Consider the following 17,205-nt stretch of genomic DNA (forward strand, 5'->3'; position numbering starts at 1 on the left):
GGGGTCCTGGGGGTGCCAACTTAGGATTCCACAGCTTGTGGAGGTGCTGAGAATGGGACCTTATCAGTGGGTCAGTCTCCCTGCTCCCCTCCTCCCCTTCCCAGAACCAATCGCTTTGGCGCTCTGTCACGTAGTATTGGCGGGAATGCACGTTGCTGCAGTCCTTTTGAAAGGCAGTTTGGTAGACTGTTAAAATTAAACATTGTGTCGGTATTAGTTACTTATTTTTGTTTTAACAAGTCATCCCATAACTGAGTGGCTTAAAGCAATAATTAACATTTATTATCTCATACGGTTTCTGAGGGTCAGGAATTCAGAAGCAGTTAAGCTGGGTGGTACTAGCTCAGTTAAAATGTCAGTTGGGGCGGCAGTCATCTGAAGGCTTGGCTGGGGCTGGAGGATCCACTTCTGAGGGAACTCACTCATGTAGTTCACAGTTTGGTGCTGGCTCTTGGCTGGAGGTCTTGGTCATCTGCCACATGAACCCCTCCAGGGGACTGGGCTGCTCGAGTGCCCTCACAACATGGCAGCTGGTCTCCGGCAAAGCGGGTGTAAACTACCTTTTTTTAAGATCTACCTTCAGAAATCACACTCTGCCATTTCCTCAATATCTTACTGGCTACATGAGTCAGCTCGATTGGCAAAAATCATTGGGAGCCATCTTGGAGGCTGGCTACTGAAGAATCAGTTAGGGTTCTTAACTGCAAGTAACAGAATTTAAACCAGACTCACATAAGCAGAAGAGGAACTGACTGAGAAGGCATTAAGGAGCTCTCAGAATCACTGGCAGCGTTGCAGGGCCAGGCCAAGAAAATAGGCAGGGGGCCAGACGGCTGGCACTGTATCCAGAGGCACAATGTGGGAACCAGCCAGGAATGGTGCCTGGCCCTGAATGCCCAGAGCTTTGGGGTGTCCTGCTTCTTCAGGTCGCTACTCCACATCCAGAGTCTGAGGTTGAGCCCAGCCACATGCCCACGTGTCGGGAGTGCTGGTCTCCTGTCGAAGGAGGCGAGCTCTGTCTCCCATCAACATTCTTATTCTCCCCAAACATGGAAAGTATTTCAGATGCAGGACAGGTGTGTAAGAGGGGCAGATGTCCACTGCTGTGATATTCATGAGCTTTGACCCAGGGGTTTTACTTCTGGGAACTTATCCTATAGGTAAACATAAACTTGAACAAGGGTATATTTAAAGGGCTACTCATTACTCATTACTCTGTTGAATATAATATGAAAAAAAACAAAAAACAAAAAAACACTGGAAACAGGATCTCTACCAGCAGGGGATGGATGAAGTGTATGATGGTACATCCATGTAAATGAACACTGTTTGGCACCCATTAAAAAGAATGTAGGAGACTCCAAGATACATTGACACATTGTTTCTCGGGAAAAGGCCAGGAGCAGAGCAGCACTCAGAGCCATGCTTAGGCTTTGTTTTGTTTGTTTTATGTGAGAGATGTAAAGCCATGTCTCTGCCCACGAAGAAGCACATTATGCTTGTTTATGCGCACATACAACATTTGGGGGAAACCACATGAGAAACTGTCAATAGTCAGCTTACCTGAGAAGAGGAGAGAGAACCTGAGGGTCCCGAGTAGGTCTAGGGGGATTTAATTTTTTTCCTTTATATGTTTTTGAATTCTAAAAAATTTTCAATCATAAGCGTGTATTGCTTTACTACTACTGCTGTTAATAATATTTAATAAGACAGAAAGAGGACTCTGGCCCCAAAGAAAGTGAGAAGAGTAGCTGAACATGCATGCGGGACCCTCTGGGACAGCTAAAGTATGAAATCCTAAGTCTTCAAAGGCTCAAGAGAGAGAAAACGAATAACATTTTGGGAACACATTGTGGGGCATTTATGTGAAATGATACGTTTATTTCATTCCAAGGTAGTTTTTATGATTTAATTGTCTTGGTATACATCTGGAGGTTGGAAACAAGAAAAGAATTTAAAACATGCAAGCACTTATACGATAAAGAATGTTTTCAAACATAAAAGTGGATCTGTGTCTATAGTTATCATCCGAGCAGCCTTTCTTTGATGTTTGCTCGGCTCTGTGACTCGGTACCTGCCCATTCTCTTTGACTTGTGTTTTCTCTTGTTTTTCAGTTGTGTACTCAACACTCCTAGTTAGGGTACCAATCCTGAGTGGCCCTCTCCACTAACAAATCCATCCTGCTTTTTCATCCACTTTCAAATTTCTGCATCTTTCTTTTCTCATCACTCACTTGTTCCTAACCCACTGTTCTCCCTGCTCCGTAGACACTTCCGGTCATGAATTCAACGGCATTTTCCCCAGCCCCAGATGCCTTGAGAACTCTGAAGATTTGGCATTGCCAATCAATATTTTCCGCCCTCTGTTCCCTTTGTTATTATCTGAGTAGGGCAGATATCAGTCTATTAGTGTAATTTTAAAAACCACTATTTAATGAAACATTGTGGAGAGAGAATGAATAAAAAGAGAAGGCGCCTTTCCTGAGGATTAGATAATCAAGAATTTATTTGATCCTATAGGCATTTATTGTCTACTGCATGCCAGGACAATGGCAGCTGCTGAGGATGCAAAGTCAAATAATGGAGTGTGTGTAATGGTTAAAAGCACGGGATGTCCTTGGTTTTCATCATCATCATCATCATCATCATCATCATCATCATCATCATCATTATCTTCCTCCTTTAGATTCAGTTCCTGCTTTCTAGAAGCTTATAGTTTAGGGCAAAAAATATGGCTAAGACACTTTGAAAAACAGTCTGGCCGTTTCTGATACAGTTAAACAAGTACCACATAACTACTGATTCCATTTCTAGGTATTTACCCAAGTGAAGTAAAAACCTATGTTCACATAAATACCTGCATGTGAATATTCATAGGAGCTTCATTGATAATCTCCCCGAACATCCCTCAACTGGACAATGGATAAACAAATGTAGTGCATACATCCAATGAAATACTACTCAGCAATAAAAAAGAAGAAAGTACTGAAACATGAAACAGTATGGCTGACACTCACATTCTATATGGTCTTGTTTATATGGTATCATAAAGCAAAACTTTAAGGACAGAAAACAGTAGTTTCAGGGGCTGGAAGTGGAAGTTAAGGCTGACCACGAAGTGTCCTTGGGGGAACTTCTGTGGGTTATGGGACTATTCTGTACCTCGATTTTATTGATAGTTACACACACCTGCATATATTTGTCAAAAGTTGCAGAACTGCACACTAAAAATGCTGAATTTTACTGTATGGAAATTATTCCTTTATATATATATGAAATTACAGACATAGATGGCATAGCAACTGAGAAGTGGCATGACAAGTTGGTTAGGGACATGGGCTTTGCAATCAGTCAGCCTGGGCTAGGAAGTCCTGGATGAGATATGGGGAAGGTAGGCACTACTCTCAAGTGTATAGTTGACTTTCCCAGTGTTCCTTAGTGTTCCCACCAGGATTACAAGAGAGAAAGCAAGGGCTTAATAACATAACAAGCATTAGCATTACTTTTTTTCCCCCTTAAAAACAGCAATTCAAGGGGTAAGTTCTTTGGTCTAAGGGAGGGAATTAAAGAAAGATTCACAGAGGCAGTAACACAATTTGGGTTTTTAAAGATGAGTGGGTGTTATGCAGGTTGGTGAGAAGTCGGGTACATATTAACAATGACATTGTAACAAGAGGGAACAGCATGGGCAAAGCCTAAAACAGAATGGCATCTCGGAGGGCCCTGTAATGTGGGCACATCTGGAGCGTTAAGTTCAGAGGAAAGAGGAAGGGGGTCAGTGACGATGACAGAGGATCCTGAGTTCAGTAGAATGGGACTGTGAAAGGCTCATTTGAGTTGAGAGTCTGCATTTCTAACAAGCTTGCAAATGATGCTGGCATTGTCGGTCCACTGACCACACTTTGAGTAGCAGCATAAAGGTCAAGGGAGGAAAGTATTTCGGGAAGTAGGAAGCGATCAATCACATTAAATACAGGGGAAGCACTAAGTCAAGATGAGAACTGAAAAACGTTATCAGCCTGTAGGTTGAGGTGTCCTTAGCTAAGGCAAGCAGTTGGTGGATGGGTCAGAATAGAAGCCACATTGGAGTGGCAGATGATGGTTTGTTGGATGTGGGAATTGGGAAAGTGCTGATAAACAACTTCTTTGGTGCAGTTTGGCTTTGAAAGGAAACAGAGAGGCAGGGAGGTGGTTGGAGAAGGAATTGGAATTTTTAACGTTACTTTTAAGATGGAAGAATATTTGAGGATTTTTAAAAGCTGATCAGAAGAATCCTGTAAAAGGAGGACAGGTTGGTGGCACCAGGAAAGAATAGGATGACCTGAGAAGGGTAGAGTTATCAGATTTAGCAAATAAAAACACAAGATGCCGAATTAAATTTGAATTTCAGGAAAACAACGAATACTCTTTTAGTGTAGGTATGTCTCCAGCATTGCTGGGCATCCTGTATTTTAACAGGCAACTGCCAAATGGGAGATTTTTTAGGCAAAAGGGTTGCAGCCCCAGATGCACTAGGAAGGGGTTGGAGCTCCTGAGGCCTTCCCAGCTGTCACATTCTAAGACTCTAGAATGAATTCCCAGTTCTACCAGAACCGTTAATAAGTAGAGAAACTGCTATGGATTTCAGCTTTTGTCGCTTCCTCATTTTCTCTAGGATGGCAAGCAGGCAGGAAAATGCTGGATGAAAATCTGCGGAAAAGTTCTAGTTTGGAAAATCAGCTGGTAAATGATGCAGAACTTTTTGAACTGCGAACGGGCTCTGGATTGGGCACCGAGGACAGTGAGTCACAGGCTGCCTGGCCCGGGCCCAACTCTAGACACCAACCCCGCTCCACTCAAGGACAGGGAGGGAGCCCCGGCCCGGGGACCTGCAGGGGCCTGCGCCGGGCCGCCGCCCCGCCTCCGCCAGCCCGACATCCGGGGCTCGGGCAGGGGCGTGTCGGGGAAGAAGGGCGGGAGGCAGCGGAAAGGAAGGATGTCGTGGGAGGCTGGATGGGCAGGGAGGGAGGCGAGGCGGGGCGGGGGCGGGGCCGGGCCGGGGCGGGGCGAGAGCGCTGTCACGTGACCTGCGTGGCGACGTGTCGGCCATCTTGTGTTGTTGAGGCTGAGGACTGACTTGTGTTCTGAGAGACTCCCTGTCCCGGACCGCAGGTAACCAGCGCCTCCGTCTCGCTCCCGTGCCCCGCTCCGCTCCGCGCCTTGGCTCCGCCGGCCCTCCGGGCTGCCCGGGCCTGTCGCCCGCGCCCGCGGCCCCGCTGCTCCGGCAGACCTGGCCCAGCCGCATGGGCACCCACAGGCCGCCCTGGCAGCGGCCGCGGCCGGCTTGGGCGTCAGGAGAGGGGACAGGTCAGGTGCGGGGCCGGAGAGAGCCTCCGCCTTGGCTGGGCGCACTCCGGGCCCGGGCGCATCTCGTCCTCGCATCCCGGGCGCCCCCTCCTCCAGGGCCCGTTGGCATCGCGGTGGGGAGCCGAGGAAGGGAAGAGGGTGGTGGGGTGGGCAGTGTCAGGCCGGCTTGCTCAGGGCCAGAAGGGCTCGCCTTCCGCTACCTGCACCTCGGGGCCAGTCGCCTGCCCAGTTTCGGGGTGCCCGGGGTAACAGCTGCTGCAGCCAGACAGCTGCTCCTACTGGCCCTCCTCCCCACATCTGGCCTCTGGGAGGTGCGCCCTTGCCTTCCTCACCCAGCATCTGCACTGGGAGGACTCCTTCCGTGGCGAGAGGACTGGGTCTGGACCAGGCCCGAGGCAAGGTGGAGCCATGATCGGAACCTGGGACAGAGGCTGGGAAAGTAGAGCCCGTGGCAGCTTTGGGACGCAAACGTTCACATAGGTAGAAATGGGCATTCACCTAAGTGTCAGCAGTTTCCCACGAAGCATTTGAATACTTCAGGTTTGCGGCTGAAACAGAAATCAGGCGACCAGGGAAAGGGGTATGGAAGAAGCAGGTGTATGCCCGTGATAGGGAAGCAGTAACGATGCTTTGCATTTATCTAGCACTGTTTTTTTTTTTTTCTTTCCTTTCCCCGAAAGTCAAAACACTTATGCACACCTAGTCTCTGTAAGAAAGGTAAGTATTCCAGTTTAACTTGCAAGAAATCGAGGAAGGGGCCAGAACCTGTGAGCAGCTCCTTATCCAGCGTTTCATACCTCGGATTATAAGCAGTTTTGATCCCCAGTGTTGTGAGCCGGGAAGATATTCTTTACTTATGTAGTGTATCCCTTTTAGACGCCTAGATTAAAAAAAATTTTTTTCTTGTCATCCTTTCTGTACATTAACTCTCATCCTTCTAATAATTGCAGCTCTGGCCGTACAGAGTTCGTCCCTATTGGTTAGAACATAAATGCATCCTGTCATTCATTGATGTTTTTATATGTTTCACTAGTTAGTGTAGCAGCTTTCAGAGTGCTCAAACTGGAATGTGTACTTTTCTGTTACATCAGATGTTGACATCAGTAGAGAGCAGTAGAAAAAAAATTTTAAGTGGCACGTATCTGGAAAAATGTCACACAATCCTTCCTTTGACATTTAACACTGAGGAATATACTGGTGATAGTGGTGATTCACTACAAAAGAAAGGGCTTCATACCTTTTGTATTTTTGATGAAGCATTTTGGAGTTTTGAGACTGACAAAGAAGTGATCATGTGCCTTCATTCATTTGTTCATTTATTTGACAAATATTGAGACCCTGCTACATTGTTGCGTGCTGGGAGCAAAACAGACCAAAAATTCCTGTCTCCATGGAGCTCATTACTAGACAAATACTTAGCTAAAATATATAGGGTAGTGGTAAGTGATGAGGAAAAAAATGAGACAGGGAAATAGGATATTAGGGAGTTGGGGGAGGGGTTAATTTTAAGTAGAGTGCCCTGGGAAGGCCTTATGGAAAAGCTAATATTTAAGGAAAGACCTGACAGAGGTAAAGGAGCTATTCCTGTAGCTATGTGGAGGAGGAATGCTCCAGGCTAGGGAAGTCGGAGCGAAGATCCTGAGGCAGAAACGAGTGGAAGTGGATCCGCTGTGGCTGGGAAAAGAGACTAACCAGAGAGGCCCAAGTGAGCGGTAGGCCGGTAGGAACTGTGTACTAAGATGAGAGGGGTTATTCAGTGACTTGGAATCTTTTCCCCATACCTCTGTGACTCTTGGAAAGGGAAATCAGGTTCTGGAAATTTAGGCCAGTGTGCCCAACCTCCTCCCTCCATATGACCCCTTCCCCTCTCCATCCAATTTGGAAAAAATTCAGAATGCTCATAGAACATATTTCAGGAAGCTGTCATGAAATACCTTTCTCAAAAGTGAATTTTTAAATGAGATTGATGATAAACTGCCTAAAGGGGTTTTTCAAAAGGAATTACTTTCCAAGAAGGGGGTCTTTGGGATACTTCAAAATATTTGAAAATGTAGGGAAGTGATTTTCCCTTTAAGTTTAGATGGGTCATTAAGGGATATAACCTGGTAGAAGGTGACATCGATGTGTTAACTCACGTTGTCCTTAATGTGGCTGGTAAAGAATTCCTCTTAATGATTTCTGTGCTGTCCAGCCTGGTTTTATATTCCTCAGAGACTCTTCCACTAATTTGTTTGTATATCTTTTATAGCATTTTGCATGTGTAGAACTTTTTGTGCTGAGTTTTTTATTCCTCCACTTTTACCTTTCAGACAAGTTCTCCAATTAATTAGATACCCAATAGACTTTTTCATTGGAAAAACATTTTTCTGATTTCAGTGTATCTCCGTATTATTATATTACTAACTTTCGTAAATGCCCTTTTTTCATTTTAATTCACCTTAAGAATGGAATATTTTGTTTTTGAAATGTTTTGCTTGTGAGTTGCATATATGAAAAATAATTTGTCATAGGTTTGCCTGAAAATCATGAGAAGATAGGAATTACAACTTCAAGGTGTGAGTGGAGCTCCTTGACTAGAAGGAGGCAGTGATGATAGTGATGAGGGTAGTGTTGTAAATGAATCACCTTCTCCCTCTTGGTCCTTTGTTGAAGTTTCAAAGTGACATTTTCAAATTATAATGTCTTTGATGTCATACCAGCTCATTTGTTGTTGTGACTCTGCATTTTAGTGCTCTATGTGTCTGTTTTCTTTTTGTTAGTCTTCACACTGGAAGAAGACAGTATTGATGGTGATTGCTATCTATGGGAACCTTTTTGGGTGAAAAGATTGTTACTGTCCCTTTTACCCTCGCCCTCCTAAAGGTCGTTGATTGGTGTCTCTTTCAAAGACTGACTTCATTTGCAGTTCTCTGTGAGTCCCGACTGAGTAAATTTTTAGTAGTTTCTCTTTTATTTTATTTTTTATAGATTATAATGGGACCAGTCTCATTCGGTTGAATCTATAGACTGTTGGTATTAATCCAGGTATCTCTATGGCAGGTTAAATGTTTATTTTTTTCCAGCAATTTGAATTGCCTTATTTGGTTAACGTCGTAAAACTCAGAACCCAAGCTTTTTTCCCCTCCCTTGACCCCCAGGGTGATAAAGTCCTTGGATTCCCATTCATTTTTAATGATGAAGAATTACTTAGCTTTACCATATAAGATTTTTACTCCATAGGTAAACTTAGAATGCTAATATTTCTTGACCAGATTAGCATTTTTTCATTTTTTTTATGCTCTCAGATGACTGAGAAATATACTAGGTTAATTATATAGGAATATAAAATGATACCTTTGTTGAATTGTCCATAATTTTGTGGAAGGTTGAAGGAGAAGAGGGGAGAAGTTTGAAAAACAAAGATAGTTCTTTAAGTGGCCAAAATTAATTTTATAAAAATGTTTTTAAATATTACATACTTTTCTACTTCCAGTAATTAAGTAGGGACAATTTTATATTTTCTCATTAATTACAGAATTTCATTGTTCTTTAACTTAATTTATATTTTTGAAAGGAGATACCCTAGAGCTTGTTCTCTTGAGTTAGGCATAGAGGAGAGTTTGTTTTGTTATCTAGTTCTTCTCCCTTTTCTTTCTGCCTTCCTTTATAAAAAGTAGAGAGTAGAGGGTAAAGTTGGATGATCTTTTGGACATTATAACACAGCTACTTTTTTTTTTAAAAGATAAATCAGAGGCAGAACTATGACTTTCTCAGGTTGCTTTCTTGCTGTTAGTAAAATTGTCAACTTTAATTTTAATGATTGTATTTTAATTCCTTAGGAGCAGCATTCAGAGCATCATTTGATTTTAGCTAAGAAACCACTTGAAGCTATTGTGGTTCAGTCCACTCCCTGTCAGTGGAGCTATCACCATCTTGTGGATTTTTAAGAAACTGTCTCAACAGAGCATTAAAAGAAGGTTGTGATTTTGCAACTAAAAGCGCGCCTGGAGCTTTGCTCCTTGGACGTTTTGGCAGTGGTCACATTTCCTGGGGCTCATCGATTATTTGCATAGGATACGTATTGTATTGCTGTGTTACTGGCTGTCATTTTTCTATCAAATATGTTAAAAAAGTTAACACCAAATTCCTGTAATGCGGTTTTAAATGAAAACCCCAAATAATCACTTTCCTGAAACCTTATAGTGGTGCTTATTTGTTAGCTTCATCAGAATCACTTAGAACTTCCGTTAAAAATATGTATTTTTCAGTCCCACTCGAGTGCTACTGAGAGACTCTGTAGATGTTAGCACAGAGAATCTGGTTTATAAGCACAGCAGATGATTCTAATATTGTAATCAGGTTTGGAATCCATTTCCTGTAAAACATATTTATGGTAAAAAAATGTGTTAAAGTTTCCTAGGAAATTGCTGGGTCATTTACTTTAATACTTTTATTATTTACAGCGTTAAAAGGACCTGAACAGAGTTTGCTCAAACCTCCTGCTGTGAACCAGCAGAACTTTTGAACAGGTGAGTGTTGAAAGGAAGTACAAAGCTGAGGGCTTAGGCAAACAGATGATTTTCACTTTTAAGGTTTTGGTTATTTTTGTCTTATTTTTTCTCCTGAGTTATAGATGGTGAGTAGAAACACTCTGGTACTTCTCAGGTCCCTTCTAAACCATAAGAATAATCATACCCTTTCTGCATTGATGCTGGTATACATTTGTGTCTTAAACTGTTGTAATGATTTTTTCGATGGCACGAAACAGGAAGAGGAATGCTTAGCGGGCAAAGGTAAGGAAGTATCCAAAGAGCAGTTGGCTTCACGAAAGGACACGAACTGGAAACTGGGAAGCTTTCAGGGGCCAGGGTTGTCCACGTAGCACTTTTCTCCCCTCAGGCTAGTCAGTGTCCTCTCTTGTCTCTTTTTAATCCTGCTTTAGTTGTCTTTCCACAGTCTGACCTTTTATGCTTTAACAGACACGTGGAAGATAATTGACACTTCATTCCTAGAGCCACATATGACTTCACGCTCTAGGGCTACTAGCTAACTAGTTACCAACTCAGGGTCCACATTTCAGATTCTGGGAGGGAAAATTTGATTGGTTGAACTTGGTCCAGTTCTCCATCGTTGTTCCATTTAGTATGGCCTTGAGTTGGGGTCTGAATTGCAAACTAGTTAGTTGAGAGGTCCCACACCTAAGAGTGGCTACAGGTCCCAGAGAAGGTAGTATGTTGGCTATTCAAGTCAGAATCTCACAGAAGCTTCTAGAAAAATTTTCTTAGGAAAATTTCCTATAAATAGCTCAGCAATTTCATTTTGAGTTCTGAAGAGTTAAAAACATATACCTCTCTTGATGAATGAGGTCCAGTAGGTCTCACACCAAACATCCTTGTTGGCACTTCCTAGTGCAGTGTTTTAACAAAAGATCTTGATTTGGGGGGTTCAGATGAGCATCTGGTTTAACAAAAGAACATAAGCAAATGAAAGATTTAGTGTAAAAATTCAGTGGTTACTATTTTTCATTGATCGCTTTTACAAATTTTAATGTCTGGATACTTTTTACAGTATTAAGGAACACGAGTATTAGGAAGCTGTAGAAAATTTGAAGGATGGGACTTCTGTATATGTATCTGTATTCACATTATTTGAGTGGTAGTAGGGACTTTCACTGTTAATGAAAGAATCAGTGAGACGGTGAGAATGTAAACTTTTGTATTTATATGTTTTTATATTCTAGAATTATTAGGTAATGTAGAAGCAAACTTTTTAAATGGACATTTTGAAGTCTTATTTAATTTTGTTTATAGCTTGTATGTACATGGTGACTTCTAATTTTGTAAGTAATTATTACTTAATTCTTATGTTGGTATATTAGTTTATCGAGATTTTTGATGCAAAGGCGAGGGATTACTAATAAAAGTGATCTAGTATAGAGTATGTATCAAATGACAGGCCACAGATGTGACTTCCTATGATACCTTTTTCAGCCAAGATTTCTTTAGCAAATCAATTGCGGCTGAATTCATTTTTAAAGTAGAAGAGCCCTTTCTTCTGTTGTACATTGTCTTTAATCTTGTGGGGGGAAGGTTTATTCAGGATGTTGTGAGGTTCAAAAAGATTGCCATGTAACTTGTGTAAAACTTCCACAAGCTCTGGGGATCCCTCTGAAAAGTTTAGCTTGTGCAGAGATTATCAGATGATGTGGTAACATTTATGACATTGTAACTTTTCCTAGAACAGTTCACAGTTGCTAATTTTGTTCTTCTTTCACCAAAAGGGGTAAAAAAGAAACATTTACAATTTGTTCCTAAGCAGTGGGGAAAATGATAGTAACAGTAAAAGCTTTTCTTCTTATAGTGATATTGTGGCCAGTATGTTCTTTAGGAACAGAGCTCCTTTTATTCAAGTTGTCCTGGGCCTGGAGGAAGCCTTGGGAGTTCTGGTCTCTTCAGTGTTGGTCCTTTGGTCCCAGAGACTGGCAAGGAATTGGCAGAGGTATGGTCTTGGTACTTTCTAAATGGTTAATCATGGCTTAGGTCTTGAAGACATGGCCACATCCAAGGGCTCTCATGTTTAGCCTCCCTTGGGAATTGAGATGGTGTTGCCCAAAGCATGGCCATTGAGTAACTGGATGTGAAGTCATCTTGCCAGATCAGTGGATCAGAGAGCCTTAATTCACGTTCCAGAATCTGATACTCTCCTTTAGTTTGTTATTACTTCCACCATTGTTAATGAAATTTCCGACCATGTTATGAGTATATATACTCTTCCCTAACCAAAGGCTTAACTATATTTGCTTGAGTGATGTAAAGGGGTAAAAGTTGGAGGATAGTAGAACAGAATGGGAGATTGGGAAAAGGAGGAAAAGAGACTTCCACAAAATGAATTCTACTGAAAATTGCAAAGAAATGTGGGAGTAAAGGTAACCAAGTAATATTGAGCAGTATATCAATATGTAGTAAAAAGCTTGTGGCCTTTTAAGCAGAGAAACCTGAGTATAATTTTCTGTCGCTTCTTACCTGGAATGTCAGATGAATAAGTTAATCACTCAGAGCCTTATTTTCCTGACCTGTAAAGTATATCCCATGGTGGTTGCTGGAATTAAAAATCTAAAATGCCCAGTACAGTGCTTGATGTATAGTAAACAGGCTCTCAATGATGATAGCTTTTATGATTGTTACTATTATATAAGTAGGTAAATTTCTATTGTAAAATTTCGTATTTATAATTTGAATAGAGACATCAGTGGGTTCTGTTTGTCTTTTGTCTTTTTTTGTGTATTCAGCCCAACAAATATTTGAATACCTGCTTTGTGTCAGGTGCTGGGCTAGCCATAGTGGTGAACAAAACATACAAGGTTCTGTCTTCATGGAGCTTACAGCCTAGTGGCCTAGAGGCAATCAAAAAATCATATAAATAAATTTCAAAATGTGAAAAGTCTCTCTGTTCTTGGAAAAGGTACATTTTTAAAACTCTACATACTTTTTTTTAGTAATTGTCATATTTTGGATCTCAGTGTTCTTGTCATTGGTATTTTATGTCCCTTGATATGCTTTCCAGGGTATGTATGTGTGTTTGTTCTAAGTTAATGTATGAATTTCTTTTGTCATTCTTTTTCTCTGAGATAGATGGTCTCAACTTTTTGATCTTAGGACTCCTTTACCCTCTTAAAAGTTACAGGAGCCCGAAGAGCTTTTGGTTTTTTAGTTCTATCTATATTTATATTGAGAAATTGAAAATTATTTATAAATTTATTTTGAAATGACAATTTTGTTACATGTTAACAAACATTTTTAAGGAAAAATACCCATTTTCTAAAACATTTCTAAAAAGTAGAGAGAGGAGGGACATTATTTCACCTTTTTGCAAATTGCTTTTATGTCTTGCTTTATAGAAGGCAGCTGGATTCTTTTATCTGCATCTGCATTCAATTTGTTATTTGAGGTTGAAGTATATGAAGGAAATTCATCCTCACGAAGATATGTATGTAGTTGGAAAAGGGAGGAATTTTTAAGAGCTTTTTCAGATAATTGCAGATACTCTTTGATATTACACTAAAATTAAACAAGTAATTTTTAAAGGTTAATTATAGTGTGAAATCTGAATTATATCAATGCACTTTTTGTACTCTGTTACATTAAACTCCATTGGTCTCACACATTTAATGGATATTTTATATTTTACAGTATCAAAAATATCACAATATCAACATCCATCAACAAGACTTAAGTATTGGGAAAGTCTTAAGTAGTGGAAAACTTGTCTAGGTCATATTGGCCAATTGAAGTTTTCTAAAATTCTAATTTTCACTTGAAAGCTCAAATTTTATAATTGGCAGCAAGTACTGTTTTCCTTGACGTGACAGCCTCTCGTCATTCATTTTTGAAACTTTTTTACTAAATGCTCAGGGCTGGATAACCATAGTTGTGTGTCAGCTATTTCTTTCAAGTCAAAATGATGTTCCATGAAAAAAAAAAAGGAACTAGTTGATTTTGCAACTCAAAACGCCTTCCTTTGAGCCTTTGGTATGCAGCAGAAGTGCTTTATGCATACCTCCCATTTCATCACATAGGATATTAAAAAGATGTGTACACAGGGATCAAAACTAATAACATCCAAAGTTGTTACTGCTTTGTCAAGGGCATTCTTAAGTAAAACTGGCTCTTGTGAGTGAATGGCACATGGTGGCGAAGGGTACAGTGACAACTAGTATAGTTTGGTGCCATTAATTTGAATGATACTAAGGTGCCAGCAGTTTTACTCATCACTGCTTTGCGTGATCAGCGCAGTGCTAACATAGTGAAAAATGGAATTTAATGCTTTAGTGTTACTATAAAAATTGTTTTGATATCATGGATACCTTGAAAGAGTTTCAGAAGACTGGGAGACCTTTGAGAATCGCTGCTCTCGGGAGTGCACCAATTTTCAATGTTAGTTTATGTATGTTACATTGATTTTTTTTTTTTTTTAAAGCATTTAGTGAAAGAAAGTAATTGTTTGAAATACAAACTGGAATAAACATTTAGGATTTTTAGATTTCAGCAAAGGTTTTTAGTACTGGGTAGAAGTAGATTTGTTCATAAGTTATATAATTAGTTATAAAATAGTCTCTTATCCTATAAAAATAATCGTCTACACCAGCACTGTTCAGTATCTTTCTGCTGTGATGGAAATGTTACTTTTTTATTACAACTCATATTCCCTTATTTTTGTAGTAGGCTTTATTTTTAAAAACAGTTTTAGATTTATCGAGAAATTGAGAAGATAGTATAGAGGACTCCGGTATGTATCACAACCAGTTTCCCCTATTAACATCTTTCCTTATTATGATACATTTGTTACAATTAATGAACCAGTATCGATACATTGTTAAGTAAAGTCTGTAGTTTGTTCAGATTTCCTTAGTGTTGCCTAGTGCGTTCTTCTGTTCTAGGATCCCATTCAGGATACTACATTACATTCAATCAGTTATCCATAGACTTCTCTTGTTTGTGACAGTTTTCTGACTTCATTTTTAACAGTCTGGACAATTTTGTGGAGTACTAGTTAAATATTTTGTAGAATGCCTCTGTATTTGGATTTGTCTGATATTTTTCTCATGATAAGACCGGGGTTAGGGGCTTTGGGAAGAAGACCACAGAAATAAAGTGTCATTTTTATTACTTCAAGAGCACATTCTATGAACATGAGTTGTCACTGATAATGTTGTTGACCTTGATACTTGGTCGACTTTGATACCTTGCCAGGTTTGTCCACTATAAACACTTTCCCTCCTTCCCCCTGAGGAACCGAATTTTAAATTTTAGTTAATTTTAATTACTTTAACATGATAAAGCCACATGTGGCTCATGGGTACCATATAAGACAGCATAGTTCTAGACAGTGTTCTTCAGTTTTAAATTTTATCCAAAACTTTAACACCTATTATAATAGATTTAAGGAAAGGTTGTTTAACATGAAGTATAAAATGGAATGCTTTGCTTTTTGAGAGAGACGGTCTACTTATTTGGTACAAGTTTAGTCATTTTTAAAATCACTTTTTTTGAAGCATAATTTGCATACACTAAGATCCCTTCATTTTAAGTACACATATTAAATGTACATTTTTGAGTTTTGACAAATGTATATTCTTGTATAACCATCACCACAATCAAGATATGTAACATTTTCATCATCCCCTAAAGTTTCCTCCTGCTTTTTTGCAGTCATTTCCCCTCTCCCAACACTAATCTATTTTCTGTGACTGTAAATTAATTTCGCCTCTTCTAGAATTTTATATAAATGGAATTATTCAGTATGCTTTTTTGGGTCAGTGATTCATCCATGTTGCTGCAGGTATCAATAATGAGTTTTTAATTGCTGAGAATATTCCAAGGTATGGCTTTTACAGTATTTGTGCATATCTTTGAGGTTCATGCAATAATGCTACAATTAGCAGTAGCTGGTTATTTTTTATTGCTGAGTATTTCATTGTATAAATATACTACAGTTTTCTAAAACTTATTTTGAAATAATTTTAAACTTAAAGCAATGTTACAAAAAATTAAGATTTTCTATTTGCCCTTCATCCAATTTGGTCACCAGTTTTTAACATTTTCTCATATTTGCTTTATTATTCATTTTTTTCTTGTTTTCTTTCTCCATATATGCATATATGTGCATAAATTTTTAAAATATAATTTTAGTTCACATATTTTTTTGTTTCATTTGAGAATACGTTACAGACCTCATTCCCTTTTCCTCTAAACATTTCAGCATTATTTTCTAAGAGTAAGAATATTCTACATAAACATAGTAAAAATGTCTGAATCATAAATATTAACATTGATACAATACATTACCTAATGTATAACTCCTATTCAGAGTCTTCCAATTGTATCTTTCATGTTTTTAATAGCATATTTTTTGCTGGTTTAGAATGGAATTAAGAATCACACTTACACTTAGGTTTTTTTTTTTTTTTTAAAGTTTTGTTTTTCAGTTAGAGTTGACAGTCAATATTTTGCACTTAGTTTTTATATCTCTTTAGTCTCCCTTAATTGGGATGGTCCTTTAGCCTTTCTTTGTGTTTTATGACATATTTTTGGAGAGTACAGTTGATTGATTTTATGTCTGTCAATTTGAGTTTATTTGATGCTTTTGCAGGTTTATGCATTAGCATCAGAAGTATAACATACACAATGCCGTGTCCCTCTCTCAGTGCATCATAACAGGAGGCACATGCTATCAGTTTGTCTCATTATTAATGATGTCACCTAGCTCAGTAACAGCCAGGTGGAAGAGACACGGAAGGGCGTGGAGCTTCATGAGCTCTCTGTCTCGCCACACCTCTCCACACCTTCATGTGTTCACCATCCCTGAAACTCCACTACAGTTGTTTTATTCATTTGTGTGTTGATGGACATGTGTGTTGATGAACATAATCGCCAGTTGTCATTTTATGGTAATTATGAATAAAGCTATGGCTAATATCTTGTACTTGTCTTTTGATAGATATTTCTCTTGAGTGTGTCTAGCAGTGGATTATGGGATCATGGGGTAGACATATATTTAGATTTAATAGATAATGCTGAACTGTTTTCTTAAGTGGTTCAGCTAATTTGCACTAACAGAGTTATTCATGTTATGTTGTCTTAATCCAGATGTGGCTAAGGTGAAAATGACTGGTTGCTAGAATGGGGACGGAACTCTTCATTTATTTGGTATATGTAAAGAGTGCTAGGGGAGCAGCTCTTTTTGCTGCTTTTGGGAAAAGGGAAGTAAGAAAGTGTGGGACAGATTCAGGTGCCTTGGTGTCCGTTTTGTGTTAGTCTTTTGGCAGACTATGCGTAGTACTGGTTGGACTCCATTCCAGATTGCCATAGGTTTTTTTCTGGG

The 17,205-nt window shown here is 39.6% G+C and overlaps 1 protein-coding gene across 8 annotated transcripts in view; it reads left to right on the forward strand.

Annotated features, from left to right (window-relative positions):
* The first annotated feature begins 5,064 nt into the window (after positions 1–5,064).
* The window catches only part of GIGYF2 (GRB10 interacting GYF protein 2), a 113,279-nt gene continuing 101,138 nt past the window's right edge, over positions 5,065–17,205 (forward strand). For all 8 annotated transcript variants that reach the window (XR_002777371.1, XR_002777372.1, XM_023523777.1 and 5 more), the window contains exons 1-2: positions 5,065–5,151; positions 9,789–9,854. The gene's annotated coding sequence lies outside the window, so the exon portion shown is untranslated. The remainder of the gene's footprint in view (positions 5,152–9,788; positions 9,855–17,205) is intronic.

The sequence above is a fragment of the Pteropus vampyrus genome, unplaced genomic scaffold (assembly GCF_000151845.1).
Source record: "Pteropus vampyrus isolate Shadow unplaced genomic scaffold, Pvam_2.0 Scaffold411, whole genome shotgun sequence".
Lineage (NCBI taxonomy): Eukaryota > Metazoa > Chordata > Mammalia > Chiroptera > Pteropodidae > Pteropus > Pteropus vampyrus.